This window comes from Phaenicophaeus curvirostris, chromosome 4 (assembly GCF_032191515.1).
Source record: "Phaenicophaeus curvirostris isolate KB17595 chromosome 4, BPBGC_Pcur_1.0, whole genome shotgun sequence".
NCBI lineage: Eukaryota > Metazoa > Chordata > Aves > Cuculiformes > Cuculidae > Phaenicophaeus > Phaenicophaeus curvirostris.
Genome location: NC_091395.1, coordinates 47,695,523 through 47,713,494, shown reverse-complemented (window position 1 = coordinate 47,713,494; position 17,972 = coordinate 47,695,523).

The following is a 17,972-nucleotide window of genomic DNA, read 5'->3' as shown; positions in this document are numbered from 1 at the left end:
AGAGAAAACAATCTTAGATGATATGAATCTAGGTAGTTTTACTACACAAGATTTTATACCTCACCAAAGACAGTGTCTCGTATCATCTTCAGTAATGGTTCTGTGATTTCTTAGAAAGAACATTTCACTTGCATCTTTGGTGCTCGGATATTTCCTTATTGTAATCCCTTTATGATAACTCAGTTTGGGAATATACCAGGAGAAAAAATTGCAGACTTCAATTGCAGGGCATCCTCTGATATTTCTAATGCAATGTAAAGACTGAGGCTGTTTGCCTGATATTCTGCATGTCGATTAATTGATGATTAACCTTTGCTCTGTGTTTTATCTATAATTTTTTTGTTCTCTTGAAAGTCTTAGGCTATGGTATCTCCCAAGTAACAAGTGATAGGAAAGAAGAAATGGCCTCAGGTTGCACCAGGGGAGGTTTAGATTGGATATTAGGAAAAATTTCTTCATCAGAAGGGTTGTCAAGCATTGGAACAGGCTGCATAAGGAAGTTGTTAAGTCACCGTCCCTGGAGATATTTAAAAGACATGTAGAAGTAGCACTTAAGGACATGGTTTAGTGGTGGACTTGGCACTGTTAGGTTTATAGTTGGACTCAAGGATCTTAAAGGTCTTTTCCAACTTAAACAATTCTGTGATTTTGTAAAAGAGAAGATTCTTTTTCTGTTATTGGGGGTTTTGTTGCTGTTGTAGAAGCAAGCCAAAAAAGAAAAATAAGCAGTTATGATCTAGAAGCCTGTAATGGTCAGATCAGAAATCTGGGTCACTCTTATGTATAATTGAAGTATTTGATCCGTTCAGGAACTGTCTATTTTAGGACAACATTAGTTACTGCAAATGAGTAATCAAGCTAGATAAATCTGGAAGAACAAATAAGAAAGATTGAGGATGTAATGAACAATGCATATGTCTCTGCCAGTCATAACAGCTGTTAGAAATGTCTGTTAGATGCTTTCATCAGGTTTGCTTTCATCCTGTGACTAAAATGATAGCTGAAAAAAAAATATATAGGCTTTTACTTTTTCTTTTAAAATTTATTTCATAGGATGAATTACTTCAGAAAAGAGGTGAGCAGGAGGTCATGTAAGATGTATACTGAATAAAGAAGATAATGGGGACATAAATTATATAGTCAGAACCTCCCTTATAGCAAAAGAACATTGAAAGAAACTGGAAGACAATACACTAAAGTTAAATATATTTGCAGAAAATCACTCAATTAGAAGTACTACAGATGGTATAGATTTTATCCCTCGTTGAAAATATGACGAAGTTCCTCATCGGCTTTAATGAGCTTTAGTCTCTTGTTGTGAGATGAATTTAAAAGTTGAAAGAGGGAATACAAAAGGGACTTGTGCCTAATGGGAGAAGAACACATTTAGTTCTGCTGAGAGTTAGTTGTTCTGTATACCTGCCAGTGGAAGGCTTTGCATTGTAAGGCACCAGCTCAGAGATAGAGAGAAACTCTCTCTTTGACCACAGAGAAGAAGGGAGAGAGATTTCTAGATTCCTACCAAAAGACAGGTCTGTTTGTCACCAGCTTGGATGCCAAGAACAGATAAAAAATATAACACCAGAGCTTTTGTTACGAGTTATGCACCCGAGGTCAGAAGGTATCCATTGCAATATGCAGAGGAACATTCAGCAGATTTTGGAAAATAATGCTTACTAGGATTTACCTGAACAGATGGGAAAAGTCCATTGGGGAAGACAGGAAACACAGTTAAAGCAGTGGAAGCTTTTTAGCTTCAGTAAAATTTTTTTGACCTGTGGGAGGAGAGAAAAGTACAAGGAGGATGAACAAATGTTTCAAAGGTTAATAAGAAAAATTAATAATTTTGAGAAATATGTATCTAGCTTTACAAGTGACTGTAAAACATACAGAAAGGAACAGATAAATGACAGTATGTCAGTAAGTAAAACAGTGTCAGATATCAGAAATATAGAGAGAGAGAGGTGAGAACCTCAGGTAGGTAATGTAAATAGTGAGAGGGTTGGAAGGGACAACAAAACAAGAAGCAGTAACTGAAAGGCTTGTGCTCAATTCAGGACCCCAGACATCTAATAGTGCAGCTAGAATTACTAGTGTAGAACCTGAAAGCAGTTACTAATATGGCAGTCATGGCAGAGAACAGCTACTGACAGGCACAAGTCATTCAAGAAAGACAGGTATATGTATATATACACATATTTGTGTGTACAAATAACAAGGTACACAAGTAAAAGCAGAATAAGGAAAGAGTGGTCGTCAGTAGTTTGGATGATACTGATACAGCACATTATTTAGATACAATCTGAAAGACAAAATTAAATCTTCATCTCAGTTTTTCCTAACAAGGGAAAATGGTAAATAAATTAGAAAAACAGGCTAGTAGAATTGAGGCTAGAGACATTTCCATTGCAAATTAAAGTTGAAATTATTCTTCAAGAGTTTAATGCACTAATATTTTGAAGAACCAATAAACTCTGACTAGGAAATGCAGCAAAAAAACCCAACACCGTATTGAACAAATGAAGTGTCTGATTTGGTAGCAAGGATTTTTAGAGGTGTTTGCATATACTGCATGTTTCAGCACATTGGTAAAACAAAGATGTCAATGAACAGTGTGACCTTTTTTCAAAAACGACTCACTGAAAAGTAGGAAGATTCATGATGAAACTTGCAGGTGTCACTAGGAAGGAAAATGATGCCAGTGCAGAAAACAGAGGACATATTGTACTGAACTTCCTCATAGAATGGGTGGAAATCAGTGGTGCAACATGCAAGGTTCCTCTTATGCATTAATAATTTCTTCTCTGACCTCTGTCTTGTTAGAGAGAAATAACTGAGGTGTACAAATGGTTGAGCAGTGCATCCACAAGCTTGGTGTACTAGAGGGGCACAGGATGTCTGAAATACTGCTGGCATGTGACTGTGCTGAAAGAGGCAGGGAGAGAAGAAGTAGTGGTTACCTGATCCATTGGAATAGGCATTTCTAGTAGGAATGGTGGGGAGGACTAAAAGTCTGCTCTGTCCAAAGGTATTGGTGGTGGAAAACAGGAGATTTAAACAGGTCACAACAAAGATAATCTAGAAATTAGAAGTTTTAAGTACTGTAGGAGTGATGGTCTGGAGTAGCAGGAACTGAGGAAAATTCTGTTACAGGTAGTGTGATCAGTCTAGAGGAAGAATTCTATGCTGTACTGAGCTGTAATATCTCAGGACTAAACCTGACAACTGGGCAGGTCCCTTCTAATTCCTAAGTACTGGAGCAACAAATTCTATTTTTTTCTAAATCATTTTCCTACACAATTCTTCCTTTCCCCACGGCCTTTCAAAGAGTTTTAAATGTCCAAATGAATTATGCAAAGGAGTTCTCCTTTAATGTGACAGACTTAATTCTAATAGTTTAGGCATAACTCTTCTTGCAAAACTGTACTGAGCATTCAAACATGCAAAACAAAAATCAATAGAAATTGAAAAAAGATAAATTAATCTGAATTGAATGTATAGCTTATATGTATTAAACTCAAGTTATAGACTTTGTTCATTCATCCTTTCTAATAATTTTCAGGATACATTGCTTGAAATTATTGCAGAAACGTTGAAAGGCATTCGAGTTATACTAAGGTGAAAACAAATCCAAAAATTTAACAAAAAAACTATGTAAAGTTGAGATTAAATTCTTTGCTCTAGCAATTAGTTTTATTTCAGAATTGGCTCATCCTTTGTCTCTGTGGTGCCATTTTAGCAGAAATGTTAGTGTCTTGGTCTCTGTCTGGCCTTTGCTGTAATTAGCACTAAAGTTCTGTTCAAAACATCTCAAAACAAGTTGTCAACCTTCATTGAAGCTTCAGTCTTAAGCAAAGCCAAGCTTTTCTTCAAAGTATGAAACATCAAGTGAACCTTAGTATTTGCAGAAACAAATCTTAGTTTGATGCTCCCTATGTTTTTCTCCCCATGACCTTAGGACTCTTGTGGTTCAGCAAAAACTAATTTATTCCTTTAGCAACTCCTGTTGATGACTAGGAATATCACATGGTTTTGATTTCTTGTGCTGCAGAAGTACAAGCCATAAAATTTCAAAGACCCTCCAGCTAATTTTATCATGGAAAATTACATCACTCAGCAGTCTTCAAATTCTAGTTCAGTGCACACAGGTGAAAAAAAGATTAAAGAAATTCTATAAAATCTCAGAAAATATTTTAGTTATTTAAGTTTCAAATCTCTGATATCACAAAAATTACAGCTTTGCTGGCTGTAATCTGTCTTCATAGAAATTAGGGGGGGTTAACCCTATTTTTATAGACTTGTAGGATATTTTAGTGGCAGATATTAAAAATGCAATTGATTTGCTGACATAACATTACTACATATCTTTGTACACACACAAGTTTTTATATCCACACGCTGGCATGTAACTACACGTCACTGCAGATAACCAGCTGAAACATTTATTAGACAGTCCCTAAGCCAGTAGGATTTCTTTTGAGTTGCGTGAGGCCCTTCATCTGGTAGATAAGCTCATTGTCTACACTGCAATTTGCGTGCAAAGTCTGACAGTACATTCAACATATCTTGCACTGAAATTTAGATTTTATTATCTGTTTATTGTTGAGAATGTTTTAGTTTTTATGTCCCCTTTCTTATTCAGCATATTTTCCTCCAAAATCTGATTTTGTATATTCACTTATTTTATATTCCCATAGAGTTGTAATACTTTCAAAAAAACTTATTTCTTGATGATGAATGAAGGCCATTCAGGGTTGCTCAGTATCATTGAAGACAAATACCCCATAACATTGATGTTTGGAAAACCTACAGGGATATGCCATTATGCAGACTTATATCTCAACCATTACAGTACCTGTTTTCCTCTGCTTAATTGTGATCAATCTGACTTGCCCAGATTTTCATGTACTTTTTAAAAGTCCATTTAGATGTACTTTAAATTAGAGAAAAGTAGATCCATATGTATTACCAGCGAAGTCAGACAGGAAGCAGTATACAAAATCATTGTATGAAATCTGTGGGTTGGTTTACAGCGGGGTTAAGCTCATGTTTAATTCATTGAAAAGACTCACACTAACTTCATCTGGAGCTGAACTCAGTCCCTTAAGACAACTAAAACATTCTTAAATTTCATACCACAGCACGTCAATTGTTGTACTACACTGGAGATACACTTCTATGCTTCATAATGCTTAGTCTTTTATCACTTACAGTAGGAGAATCATCAGTAGTTATTAGCAATGTTGGATCCATAACGAAAAATTAGGTAAGTCTGTTTCTGTTCAGCAGAAATCACAGATATGGGGCAGATGAGAACATCAATCACTCTAATCCAATATATTCTGGCTGACAATGATCAGTGTAAGTCAGAGAAAAATCCAAGAACACAGTAACGTATATTTAGAAGTTTTGTTTCGATTCCCCTCAGTTATTAGTTGCACGTATCCTGATGCATGAAAATATTAATGGATTCTTTTCATTTCCTCTAACATAACTGTGGAAGATCTTATGGTGAAATCTGAACTTGCCTACAGAATCCATACATTTATAAAAAGCTATGTAGATTCTACAGTGAATTAATTCACTGGTGAGGGGGCTGGAGAACAGGCCTTATGAGGAGCGGCTGAGAGAGCTGGGGTTGTTTAGCCTGGAGAAGAGGAGCCTGAGGGGACACCTCATTGCTCTCTATAACTACCTGAAAGGAGGTTGTAGAGAGGAGGGAGCTGGCCTCTTCTCCCAAGTGACAGGGGACAGGACGAGAGGGAATGGCCTCAAGCTCTGCCATGGGAGGTTTAGGTTGGACATTATGAAAAAATTTTTCATGGAAAGCGTCATTGGGCACTGGAACAGGCTGCCCAGGGAGGTGGTTGAGTCACCATCCCTGGAGGTTTTTAAAGGACGGGTGGACGAGGTGCTGAGGGATATGGTTTAGTGTTTGATAGGAATGGTTGGACTTGATGATCCGGTGGGTCTTTTCCAACCTTGTGATTCTATGATTCTATGTTTCTATGTTTCTAATTACACATTCAGGGAAATAAAGGTATTTTCTTTATTATCTATGAATTGCCTCTCTTGTAACAGGAGCATGTCTGATTTTCAGTGATAAGATGAAGTTATATTATTTTAGTTAACTTTAAAATCAAATGCTGTTAATGCAATGTTATTTATCCCTCCCTTGTTTTCTTACTCTCTTATTTTTAAGTGGTAGAAAGATTTTCTGTTGATCCAAACAATTAGCTTTTCATTTTGCCATACAGTCCTTAGAAAAGCCTTGTAATATCACAGAATCATTTAGGTTGGAAAAGAACTTTAAGGTCATCGAGTCAAACTGTAAATGTAATGCTGCCAAGACTAACCATATCCCTAAATGCCATCCATTTTTGGATGAAGGCCTTGGCTGGCAATGTTGATTTCATGATTTCCTGTCACCCTTCCATGCCTACTCTTGTTATTGCTATTGCACCTTGCCAAGTTGTCAGCTATTTCAAACCAAATGATTGTGTAGCCATGTTCTATTTGGATCAAAATACTTTCTTAAAACACTGGTCTCTCTTCCTCTCCTTCTTTCTCTATGTGTGCTTTAGTTTTAAGCTGCCCTCAGTCCAGAAGGGAATCCAGCAAACAGCTGAACAAAGGGACAGTGAGCTGGGACAGTGAGCTGTGACAGCTTGCCTAGGCAGAATTTCCTTAAGCCTTACTATTTCCACAACCCCTGCATCTTCAAACTGAAGCTTCTGTCCGTTAGAGAGCCTGGTTATAAGACTGGTATTTTCCAGAGAGTCAGGAAGAAGTTTTCAGTGCTTACATATAATCATCTGACAGGTATGTTGATGTGCATGCATTAATCCCTTTTCAGTGAATGCCTCAGCAGCTCTTATTTCTCAGCTTGTGCTGATGCAGGTGCAGTTCTTGCAGGTTGTGCTTTAGTTAGCTGTAAATGTTGCTTTAACTTGTCTGAATAGATTTAAACTGATAGCTTTCCCTCGTATAACACTACTGCTTCCCAGTTCACATCAAGTGCAGATCAGACTCTCATTTCTTTTACAGCCTTGCAAATATAGTGTGTGATTTTCATTCTGAATTAGTTGAGGGAAGGTGGTTCTGTGTAGTAATTTCCTGGTTTTAAAGAGAGCAGCCAAGAACTCAGATTGTAGTAAATGAATGTGGTAGATACTTGTCTGATAACAAGGTCTAATTTCCATATATTGATCTGCTCAAATGTCCATGAGCTTTATGTTTTACTCCACTTTCTTACAGTTGTTGTTTAAAGCTTTGCAGATGAAAGAAGAGAAAAACTTTTTGTCTTATGAAAGTTGAATAACAGCTGAAGCCTTCTGTGCTAGTTCTAAGGAGAACAAATAAAATTATTTCACCAGCAGCTTAGTTCCTGTACATCTCCTCCTTGTTCAGCTTTTTTTTTCCTGAGACCTCAGGCAGTTTTCAGCCCATTATTTACATCTGTTTCTACCTCAATTCCAGTGCTGCTTACCCTGATCTGTTGCTGAATTCTGTTTTTTCCCTGAAAGTTGCAAGTAATTAAATATAATCTACAGAAGCTGTAAATCATGCCTGGAAACCATCTTGAGTTTATAACTGCACAGAGAAAAAGTACTTTCTCAAGATGTGTAGTTCCAAAGATATTAAAGTTTATAGAGCCCTGCCCACACAAAGTAGACCCACGAAGTGTGGGCTTCCCTGTGCTAACGAGACTTCATATTTGTCTAGCAATCTAGTTTTGATTTATGTCTTTTGTTTTTTAGAGGGAAGCTGCATTACTACAGGTGAGAATCAGTCATTGTAGAAATGAATTACATCTGGAATCTGGAAATCAAATTTAATCAGATTTTATCATTCAAACTTGGCACCTGAACTTTTGATTTCAGTAGAGACAGGGAGGGAATGTGAAATACTGACATGTTTTTTTCTACTGCCTCCTTGGATCACTGAGATTTGCAAACACCTGGTCATACTGGTGGAATACAACCACTTCAACCATACTGTGCATCTGCATCAGGGCCAATGCATGTATTACACAAATGATCTGACTTGCTCCGGGTGCATGGGATGTCTGTTCTCCATACGTTTGCTGTTCATGCCTAGCTGGTCTGACTCTGCCAGAAGGTATGAGGCTCACTATTTGCATGCTAAACAGCACCTGTGTTCATAACCCTGCACAGAAGAGTCTCTGCGAGAAACAAGGCAGCCTTTCCTTGAAAAGTATCTGGTTTATATTCAAAAAAAGATTATTATGGACAATAAAACCAATTTATAAGCAGTGTCTTTTCCCCTTTAAATTGTAATGCCAAAGTTAGCTGCATATAAAATGGCTATAATTCTGGAAAGAATTTTTATTGAAAAAAAAAGAAATGCAATTCATTCACAAAAGTGAAGAAAATCTAAGACATGGTTTTGGACTTAACATTTGGGCTATAAGTCATCTTGCTCACAACTGGTAAAGGTAAGGATACTTTTAAGAGATCAGTCAATATTCAATTGATTAATTAATCCATTATAGAATACATGGCCAGTTAAAAACCATTACACCGGAAACAATTTTCTGGTTTAATATCTTCAATCATTGGGTTAATCAGAAGTTTTGCTGCTGATCATATTAAGGTGTATATTTAAGGAGTGAAAATAATATTGATGCATACCATAAAAAATAGAGCTTAATTGTCATATAAGAAGGAAGTGAAAAAGATTTATAAGCATTTTATTTTAAAAAATGTAGATGTGGCCAAAGTCACAGTGAGCACCATTCACTTTCTTCAACAAAAATTATTTTTTTTTTCTTTTTGGGGAGAAGAATGAAGGAGAAGAGAAGAAGGAGAAGGATGCTTGATCAGAGCTTGCCCATAGATAAATACGTAGCAATGACAACTAGCAGTGGTAAATCTGTTCTTTCTCATCAAACCCTCATTAGTGGGGATACATTTGAGGAACCCCACTGGCATTGCAAATAGTGTTACCAAGTAAAGATTTTTTTAAAATCCCTCTTTTATAGAAAACATAGTAATACAACATTTGGTGGTTTTTGATTTTTCTTCTTTTGTACTTCCTATTCTGCCTGGTACAGAAGAACCACATGGACTGCTTATGTATTGTTAGAAATGCTCTCTACTAGTATTAAGGACATTCTACAGGTTTTCATTTACGTTCCTTCAAAAAAAATAGAAAGTATATTTATTTTATCCATTTCAATTGCAATCACAGCACATGCTTACTTCTTATCTGAGTTTTCTGAGCAGTTACTAGTCCAAAGTTCTTCACGTGAATAATTATCTGCTTATAGTGCTCTCTACAGGGCTACTGTTTCCAGTTTTGTGGAAATGGAAGAAACTAAGTCTGGCATTTTCTTATTATCCATGGACCTGGACATTTTCCCAGCCTTTAAAACTTGCTTAGAAATTTAAGCTAGATCATTGACACAGATTACATAGAAAAGTTCAAGGTATAAGGCACTACAGCTTGCAGCAGACAACCAGGTGCTATGAACCAGTGGAGGATTAGCCTCACAAGAAGCAGTGCAAGTGCAGCAGTGACCTCACCAGAGCTGTATTTGGTGCCAAATAACTCCGTGCAACGCACCACCTCTTCTTTCCCAAGTGACCATCATAACAGAAAGCTCTCAAGTCATGGACTAAATTAACCAAGTGGGCATTTTACAGGGGTGACCCATAGACTAAGGGAATGATAAATCAAAAGAAGGGAAGAGGATTGATCGTTAATGAAAATGTTTTGACTAGTATGGAACATGAACATGACTTAAATCATGTGGAACAGGTGGTGAGATTGTACTGGGTGTGGCTGGGATAGTGTGAATTTTCTTTGTAGTTGCTGGTATGGTGCTGTGTTTTGGATTTGTGATAAAACCAGTTTGATAACACAGAGATAGTTTTTCTGTTGCTAAATAGTGCTTGCACAGCATTCAGGCCTTTTCTGCTTCTCACATTTCCCTGCCAGTGTGTAGGCTGGGGGTGCACAAGAAGTTGAACCCAGCTGACCACAGGGATATCTTATACCACATGACACAATGCTCAGCAATAAAAGCTGGGCAAAGAAGGAGGAAGGGGAGACATTTGGAGTTACAGCATTTGTCTTTCAGTCACTCATATGGGATAAGCCATTACTTTCCTTGAAATGGATAAACATCTGCCTGCCAACGGAAAGCAGCAAATGAAGTCCGTATTTTTCATTTTTCATGCACACAGTCTTTGCTTTACCAATTAAACTGTCTCATCTCAATGCCTGAGTTCTCTCGCTTTTACCCTTTCAACTCTCTCTCCCTCTCTCAGGTGGGTGGGGCTGAGCAAGCAGCTGTGTGATGCTGAGGTGCCTGACAGGATTAACAAGTAACACCAGAGTCAGTGAAACCATGATGGCAGCAGCATTGCATAGGGACAGCACTCTGGATGGTTTAAAAAGAAAAATATTTGACTATCAAGAATATAATCATTCATTTGAACTAGAAAATAAGTTCTATTATACTCCCAGTACAAAACTATATTTTTGATACAATTAGATACTTGGGGAAGAGTGTTGCTAGGATTGTTGACATGAAATAGTCACAGTTTGTATTTCTGCATATGACAGAAGCAAGATCCTGTATACAGAAAACTTTTCTTGGTATTACCACTGTACTATAGGACTGAGTGAGAAAGTCCAAACCTAGAGTATGGAGAAACCTCTAACTGTTTTAATGCTTATCTAGAAATGCAAAAAACTAAGAGACAGGGCTCAATTCTAGGAGGAATAACTTGCCACTAGAAAAGCATTGAAACTTGCCATAAAAGTTAGCTGAAGAAGATAAATACATACTTGGGACTAACACTTCCTCAGAATATAAAGGTTTTATTGGGCAGTGATATGTAACAAATGACAGTGCTTAGCAATCTGGTAACCTATCCTGCACACTTGTAAAGAAACAGCTTTCCATCTTTCCACACTTAGGGGTTCCTTTGAATTATCAAAGGTGTTACTCAATGGGCATCTGTGTTCTGACCTAAAATGTGGAGATATTTGTTTTCTTTTGTGTCTTGCCATTAACAACTGTAGTCTGTGCAGTGTCTTATGGAAAGACATTTTAAACAACATGAAGGTTCAACATATTTTCACCCTAGCAGTTTTATTAAAGGATTAGTGGGAGATTGTCGGCAAGTGGGTATTAGTACATCACGTTCAAGGTGGTGATTTACAGCACTTGCTACTACTTCTACATTTGTGGCACTCGTATTGAGCATTAGTTGCTCATGAGCTTACTTAGCTTTTAAATGAGCCAGCAGGTTAAGGCAGACATCTCTGCCTATACTATCTCCAAAACAGAAGTGCAAGGGGACAGAGACACTGAAGTTGGAAGAGTCATCTCTGGGTGCAGTGGTTGGGTTTGGTTTGGACTTCTTAGTAATGCTATAGATAAGTAAACTACACTTCAGCTAGACATGAGCTCATACCCTGTGGCCTTAGTACTCTAACTGTTCATTGCTCAGTTGAGTTCTTTAATTTAAGTTATGATATGTATCTGCATTCAGTATACACTCAGACTGTGCAGGCTAGGAACTAATAATGGTCTATCTAGAGCAGCTATAAGCTCACCATCTAAATTAGCTGGAACTAATTTCAAATAAATCTTAAAAGTGTTGTCATTATCATATTTGGAGATATAGGTTAATCAACCTTTTTTCTTTTCTCTTTAGTCAGGATTGTTTTATAAAATTAATAAAGTAGTATGTACTTTAAACCATTAAAAACACTACTTTATCACTGATCTTTGAAAGAAAGATAGATATTTTAGTTTTTATCATAAGCCAATTACATCATCTTCCATAGTAACTAAAAAAGAATGGAGCTATACAAAAACTCGCTTAATTACATACAGACTAATACATTTTTATTAGGCTAGAATTGCCTCAATATGTAAACTATTGTTTCTATTACATCTCCATAAGGGAAAAAATCAATACAGCACTAAAAGGCAGCTGATAGGATACAGCACTAAAGCAAAAGCTGCATCTTTCAGATGTCTTTGGAGATGGTGAATGGAAGTCAGGTTTAGGCCTCAATTCAGCTGCATTTCAGATGTGCCTTCTGTAAGATGAATTCAAAAGGGTCAGTCCACTGGTTTTAGAGGAGGAAATAAGGCACTAGTGATTCCCATTTTGACTCTTGTTAACAGGCCAATAACTGAACCATAACACTTTGTCTGCTTTGTTTCACAGGCAAGATGTAAGGTCCTGAATCAGCAGTATCTTTGCTAATGTAGAAATAGGGGTTGTACAAATTAACAGTGAAGGCTTGACACTTCAGAGAAGATCAGATCAATCTTTCAAGGGTCCCAACATGCTCCCTGGTAATTGAAGTGGTCAGCACAATCATTCTTTAAGAGCTACAATTCTTTTTGCCACTGGCATGTACCTTCAAAGATGCAGCTAAACCAGGAAGGATGGTTTTCTTGCAAAAGAGATGTATATTACCTCACAAGGGGGTATACTGTGCCCAGAAATTATGCAGATGTATGCAGAGAGAGAGGGCAATCAACTTTTTCTCTTCATCCAGAGCCTGTGAGGCTTACATAAGGACATTGCATAATTGTAGCCTTTGGACTTGATGGAGCGCATGGATTTCTCCCTTGCTACATTTCTAGGGGTGTGAGACTGCCTCAAAAGGAAAGTGGGAGAAGAAGAATGCTTCTTCTAAGCCATCTATGTCAACTTGAAATATGTAGCAGAGAAAACATAGGTGACGCACTTTGGAGATCAATTACCCAAGCAACATTCAAGTGCCTCGGCTTTATGGCTAAATACAATTAAGAAGGTACCTTATATGCAAATTATCAAAAGACTCTTGATTTACTCATTTGCCCTTGAGACATTACTAAGAAAAACCCTAAGTTAATAGTAATTACTTCTAGAAACAAACTAAGCAATGTCTCAACTTATTCCCAGGGGCAAATTCCCTGCATCAGTTTCTGAACTGGGAAGATTTTAAGCTTAGCAATCAACATACAATTTAGATATTGATTATGAACACTTTAATCCTGCTCACATATCTACCTATGAAGTCTTGTTGCACTTGCTTCTGAAACTGAGATGTTCAGGATCTGACTATAGAGACATAGTAATAATCTTATTGTACTTTTAATTATTTTCTCTAAGAACTGTCCACTTGTACTTTAAACTCAGACACAACAAATATCTCAATGAAATGTTTCAAAAGTAATTAAAAGAAATTTAATTCCTAGCCAGACATTATGGAAAATACAATCCTAGTGAGGAATACTGCGGTCTTGCATTAGTGTTTTTTGGGAGGGATCCTAATGCTACAATTTTTAAAATTTTCTTTTTCTGTATAGGACTTGTTCTTAACTAGATTGTTCCCAGTTCTATTCTTCATTCAGGATTACTCTGATGTAACAATGAATACCTGCCAAAAAAATTCCTGTTGACTTCACAGGGTTTAATCCCTGTTATAACCACTAGCAACTTATTATTATGCCCCTGGAAGCTTCATCTTTAAATCAGACAAATAAAATAGTCTTTCCTAGGTATTAGGACTTACTACCATCTATGTTTTTAGACATGGCCAAGGAGGCAAATATCACCATAGAAATTTTGACTTTTGATAATTTGTGGCATTCCCTTCTCTTCGAAATATAATGTATTTGTCCATTCATAGACTTAATTTTCAATCATCAAGAAAATATATAAATCAGATAAAGATTGTTCTGCGTAAATTAAATTCTGCTCAATTTTCTTATGGCTGGCAAGCATTTCCAGATACTCTTTTCTAATTCTACCTGTATTCGTATTACAGAATCGTATAAGGTAAGATACTTAGTTAAGATTTTATTGTCTACTAAAAAAAAAGTTTTGTTAAGAATGTTGATTTACTTCTGTTTTATAGGGCTAATTTGCCCAAGTAATTGCATCAATTCTAACATTTTAATACATAAATGACAAACAAACATAAAAGAACATTAATTTATCTAAGGTAAAAGAATGACTGAAATAAATCTATAGCCTTTGATCCAAAGTTTTGGGTAGTTTTAAGTGATTACCATTGATTAGTTTGGCATGCTGTTATGTGGTGGGAGTGTACATAACACTGTGGAGGGGATGTAAGTGCTAGGCACTGCTGACACCAGCCTCCTGTGCAAGAGATATATGTGCACTGTGGTATAATCGCTCATGATCTCTTAAGATCAAACCACCAGGGCAAACCACCAGGTTTGCTATCGAAGGATGGGGTACACCTGTCACCTAGGAGCAAAAGGGTACTCACCAAGAAGATAGCAGGGCTCATTAACAGAGCTTTAAACTAGATGTGAAGGGGAAAGGGACATAACCAGGCTTGATCAAAAAAAAAGCCTGGGAATGGCACACCTGTTTCTGAGGAATGGTGTAATGGCAAGGACCCTTGGTCTGCCACCTCACAGGAAGTGAGGAATAGCACATCTAATGGCTCCACAGAAGGGTTAGATCATTCAGTAAGTAGTTGCTGAAGAATTAAGGCTGTTCCCCTTAGAAGCATAGCAGGATCAACAGCCCAGCTGAAGTGTGTCTACACCAATACATGCAGCATGGGCAATAAAAAAGAGGAGCTAAAAGTTATTGTAAGGCAGGAGGACTGTGATATAATTGCTCTCACAGAAACATGGTGGGATGACTCACATAACTGGAGTGCTGCTATGAAAGGCTATAAACTCTGCATGAGGGGTAGGCAAGGAAGGAGAGGTGGTGGGGTAGCCCTCTGTTAGAGAGAATTTTGACAACCTTGAACTCATTGACAGTGACGATAGGGTTGAATGTCTATGAGTGAAAATCAGAGGTTCACAAAATAAGGCAGATTTCATGGTGGGAGTCTACTATCGACCACACAGCCAGGATGAGGAGGCTCAAGAGTTATTCTGTAAGCAACTGGGAGAAGTCTCACAATTGCAAGCCCTTGTCCTTGTGGGAGACTTCAACTTACCATATTTTTGCTGGAAATATAATACAGCAAAGAAGAAACAGTCTAGGAGGTTTCTGGAGTGTGTAAATACAACTTCCTGACACAACTGGTGAGCGAGTTGCCTACAGAAGGTGCCCAGATGGACCTGCTGTTTGTTAACAGAGAAGGACTTGCAGGAGATGTAACAGTTGGAGGACACCTGGGGCACAGCGATCATGAGATGATAGATTTCTCAATTCTAGAAGAAGCAAGACAGGGGGTCAGTAGAACAGACACCTTGGAATTCTGAAGGGCAGATGTTGGTCTTTTCAGAAGGCTGGTCAATAAAGTTCCGTGAGAGACAGTCCTTAAGGGCAAAGGAGCTCATGAGGGCTGCATGATATTTAAGAAGGAAATCCTGGTGGCACAAGAGCAAACCATCCCCTTGTGCTGGAAAATGAGCTGGTGGGGGAGAAAACCAGCCTGCCTGAGTAAAGAGCCCTGGATGGAAAACAGAAAAAAGAGGAAAATATATGAACGCTGGAAGATGGGGCAGGTAACTTGGGAGGACTATGAAGATGAAGTCAGATATTGTAGAGATAAAATCAAGAGGGTTAAAGACCAATTAGAACATAGATTGGCCCATTCTGTGAAAGATAATAAAAATTCCTTCTACAAATATATCAATAACAAAAGAAGGACCAAGGAAAATCTCCATCTTTTACTGGACTAGTGACAAAGGATGAGGATAAGGCTGAGATGTTTAATGCCTTCTTTGCCCAAGTCTTTAATAGTAAGGTGAGATGTTCCCTGGATAATCAACCTCATGAGCCAGTAGACAGGGAGGAACAGCAGATACAAGAGGAATTGGTTAGAGACCTGCTAGACAAATTAGATATTCATAAGTCTATGCAGCTGGATTGGATTCATCCAAGTGTATTAAAGGAGCTGGCAGAGGTGCTTTCCAAACCTCTTTCCATCATCTGACATGAGTGAGAAATGTGCTCAGGTAGCCAAGAATGCCAACAGCAACTTTGCTTGTATCAGAAATGGTGTGGCCAGCAGCACCAGCAAAGTGATTCTCCCCCTGTACCCTACACTTAGGAGGCTGCACCTGGAATACTGTGTTCAGTTTTGGGCCCCTCACTATAAGAAAGACATTAAGGTCCTAGAGCGTGCCTGGAGAAGAGTAATGAAACTGGTGAAGGGGCTGGAAAACAAGTCTTACAAGGTGCGATTGAGGGAAATGGGGTTGTTTAGCCTGGAGAAGAGAAGGCTGAGGGGAAACCTTACTGTTCTCTACAACTACCTGAAAGGAAGTTGCAGAGAGGTGGATGTTGATCTCTTCCCCCAAGTGATAGGTGATAGGACAAGAGGAAATGGCCTCAAGTTACGTCAGGGGAAGTTTAGATTGGACATTAAGAAAAATTTCTTCACAGAAAGGGTTATCAGGCACTGGAAAAGGCTTCCCCGGGAGTTGCTTGAGTCACCATCTCTGGAAGTGTTTAAAAAGCAGGTAGATGAGGTGCTTGGGGATATGATTTAGTAGTAGACAGGTATGGTTGGAGTTGATGATCTCTAAAGTCTTTTCCATTCTAATGATTCTGTGATTCTATGATTCTAAGTATTCCTAGGCTCTTGAAGAGCAAGAAATGCCTTTTGAAAGGACTTGGACATTTACACTCACTAGATACTTCTGCTGAAAAAAAAATTTTATGCTCTAGCAGGTGGGAACTGCAAAAGGAGTAGGAGCAATCATATTGCTAGACAACATAATATGTTTGGTTAAAACTCATCTACTGGTTATCTGCTTGCAAACTTGATGAAGAATACAAGTAGCTTGCTTTTCTTGGTACAGAAGCAGAACTATATTTTACTGTATTATTGCTATTGCTGCTCAGATTTTGTCCTCATCACATCAAGATTCCAACTAAATTTGTATAGCACTGTTTGAGTTGATTATATTACATGAATTAAGTAGCTTTGATGCATATTATAAGCATCTACTAATTAAACTAATTATTAGCATCTATCCTGAAACACACTAGTGAATACACACATCATTAAGCTTTGCAATTCTGATACTTAATATTCATAGGGCTTGGGGAAAGATATGTTTTTACTTGTGTTTAAGGCCAGAGGGGAGCATTAGATCATCTACCTCTACCTCATGCATGATATCTGCCATTGAATTTCAGCCTGTTGATGCCAACAGCTTATTTTATAAAGAGACATTTGGTTTTGTACCAAAGATTAACAGCTAGACTCCAGCTATTTCCTTCAATTTGAATCAGTGCACAAACATCCTACTTTTTAAAAATCCACCTTGACTGTATCTGGCTTCCAGTTATTATAGTTTATAAAAGCCTTTCTTTGCTAAAGCAGAAAGACCTTTAATGCCAGTTATTTGGTCCTCAAGGAAATACTTATGCTTTTTGTCAAGTCACTTTACAATCTTCTTTTTGACATGCTAAACAGATTAAGTTTTTAAGTCTCTTCCTCTAAAGCATTTTCTCATCACTCAGTTATTTTTTATTCTTTTCTCTGCCTTCTCCAACTTGTTAAATGTGAACAGCAGTATGGAGTATTCCAACACTCCTGTCAGCAATATCACCCTGAGAGACTGAGTCCGCTCTGTTTACGAACAAGGACCAGATTATACCAAGGTTACTATGAACTGTCTTTTTTGTAAATCTTTTCCAGGATTTCCCAGTCTATGATCAAAGATGTATAAAAATAGATGTATAAAACATTATTTTATTAAATATCTTCAGCCTGTTCTGTGATGTAAGCGATTTAACAAGACTGTTTTGTTATTATCGCCAGTCTGGAGGTTTTGTCTACAGTGTGTCTAAGGTCTTTTTTTCTAGAACAGTAATAAAAAGGTTTAATAGTAGCATTCAGTTGCTCTCTGCAGAGCCCTGCTAGAAGCATCCTGATTTGATGATTCTTTATTAATAAATATTCTGATATATGAGGAGCAGCTGCTTTAGATATACTGTATAGAAGCTACTTAATGTTAATTTGTTAAAAAAACTGTTGTTGTA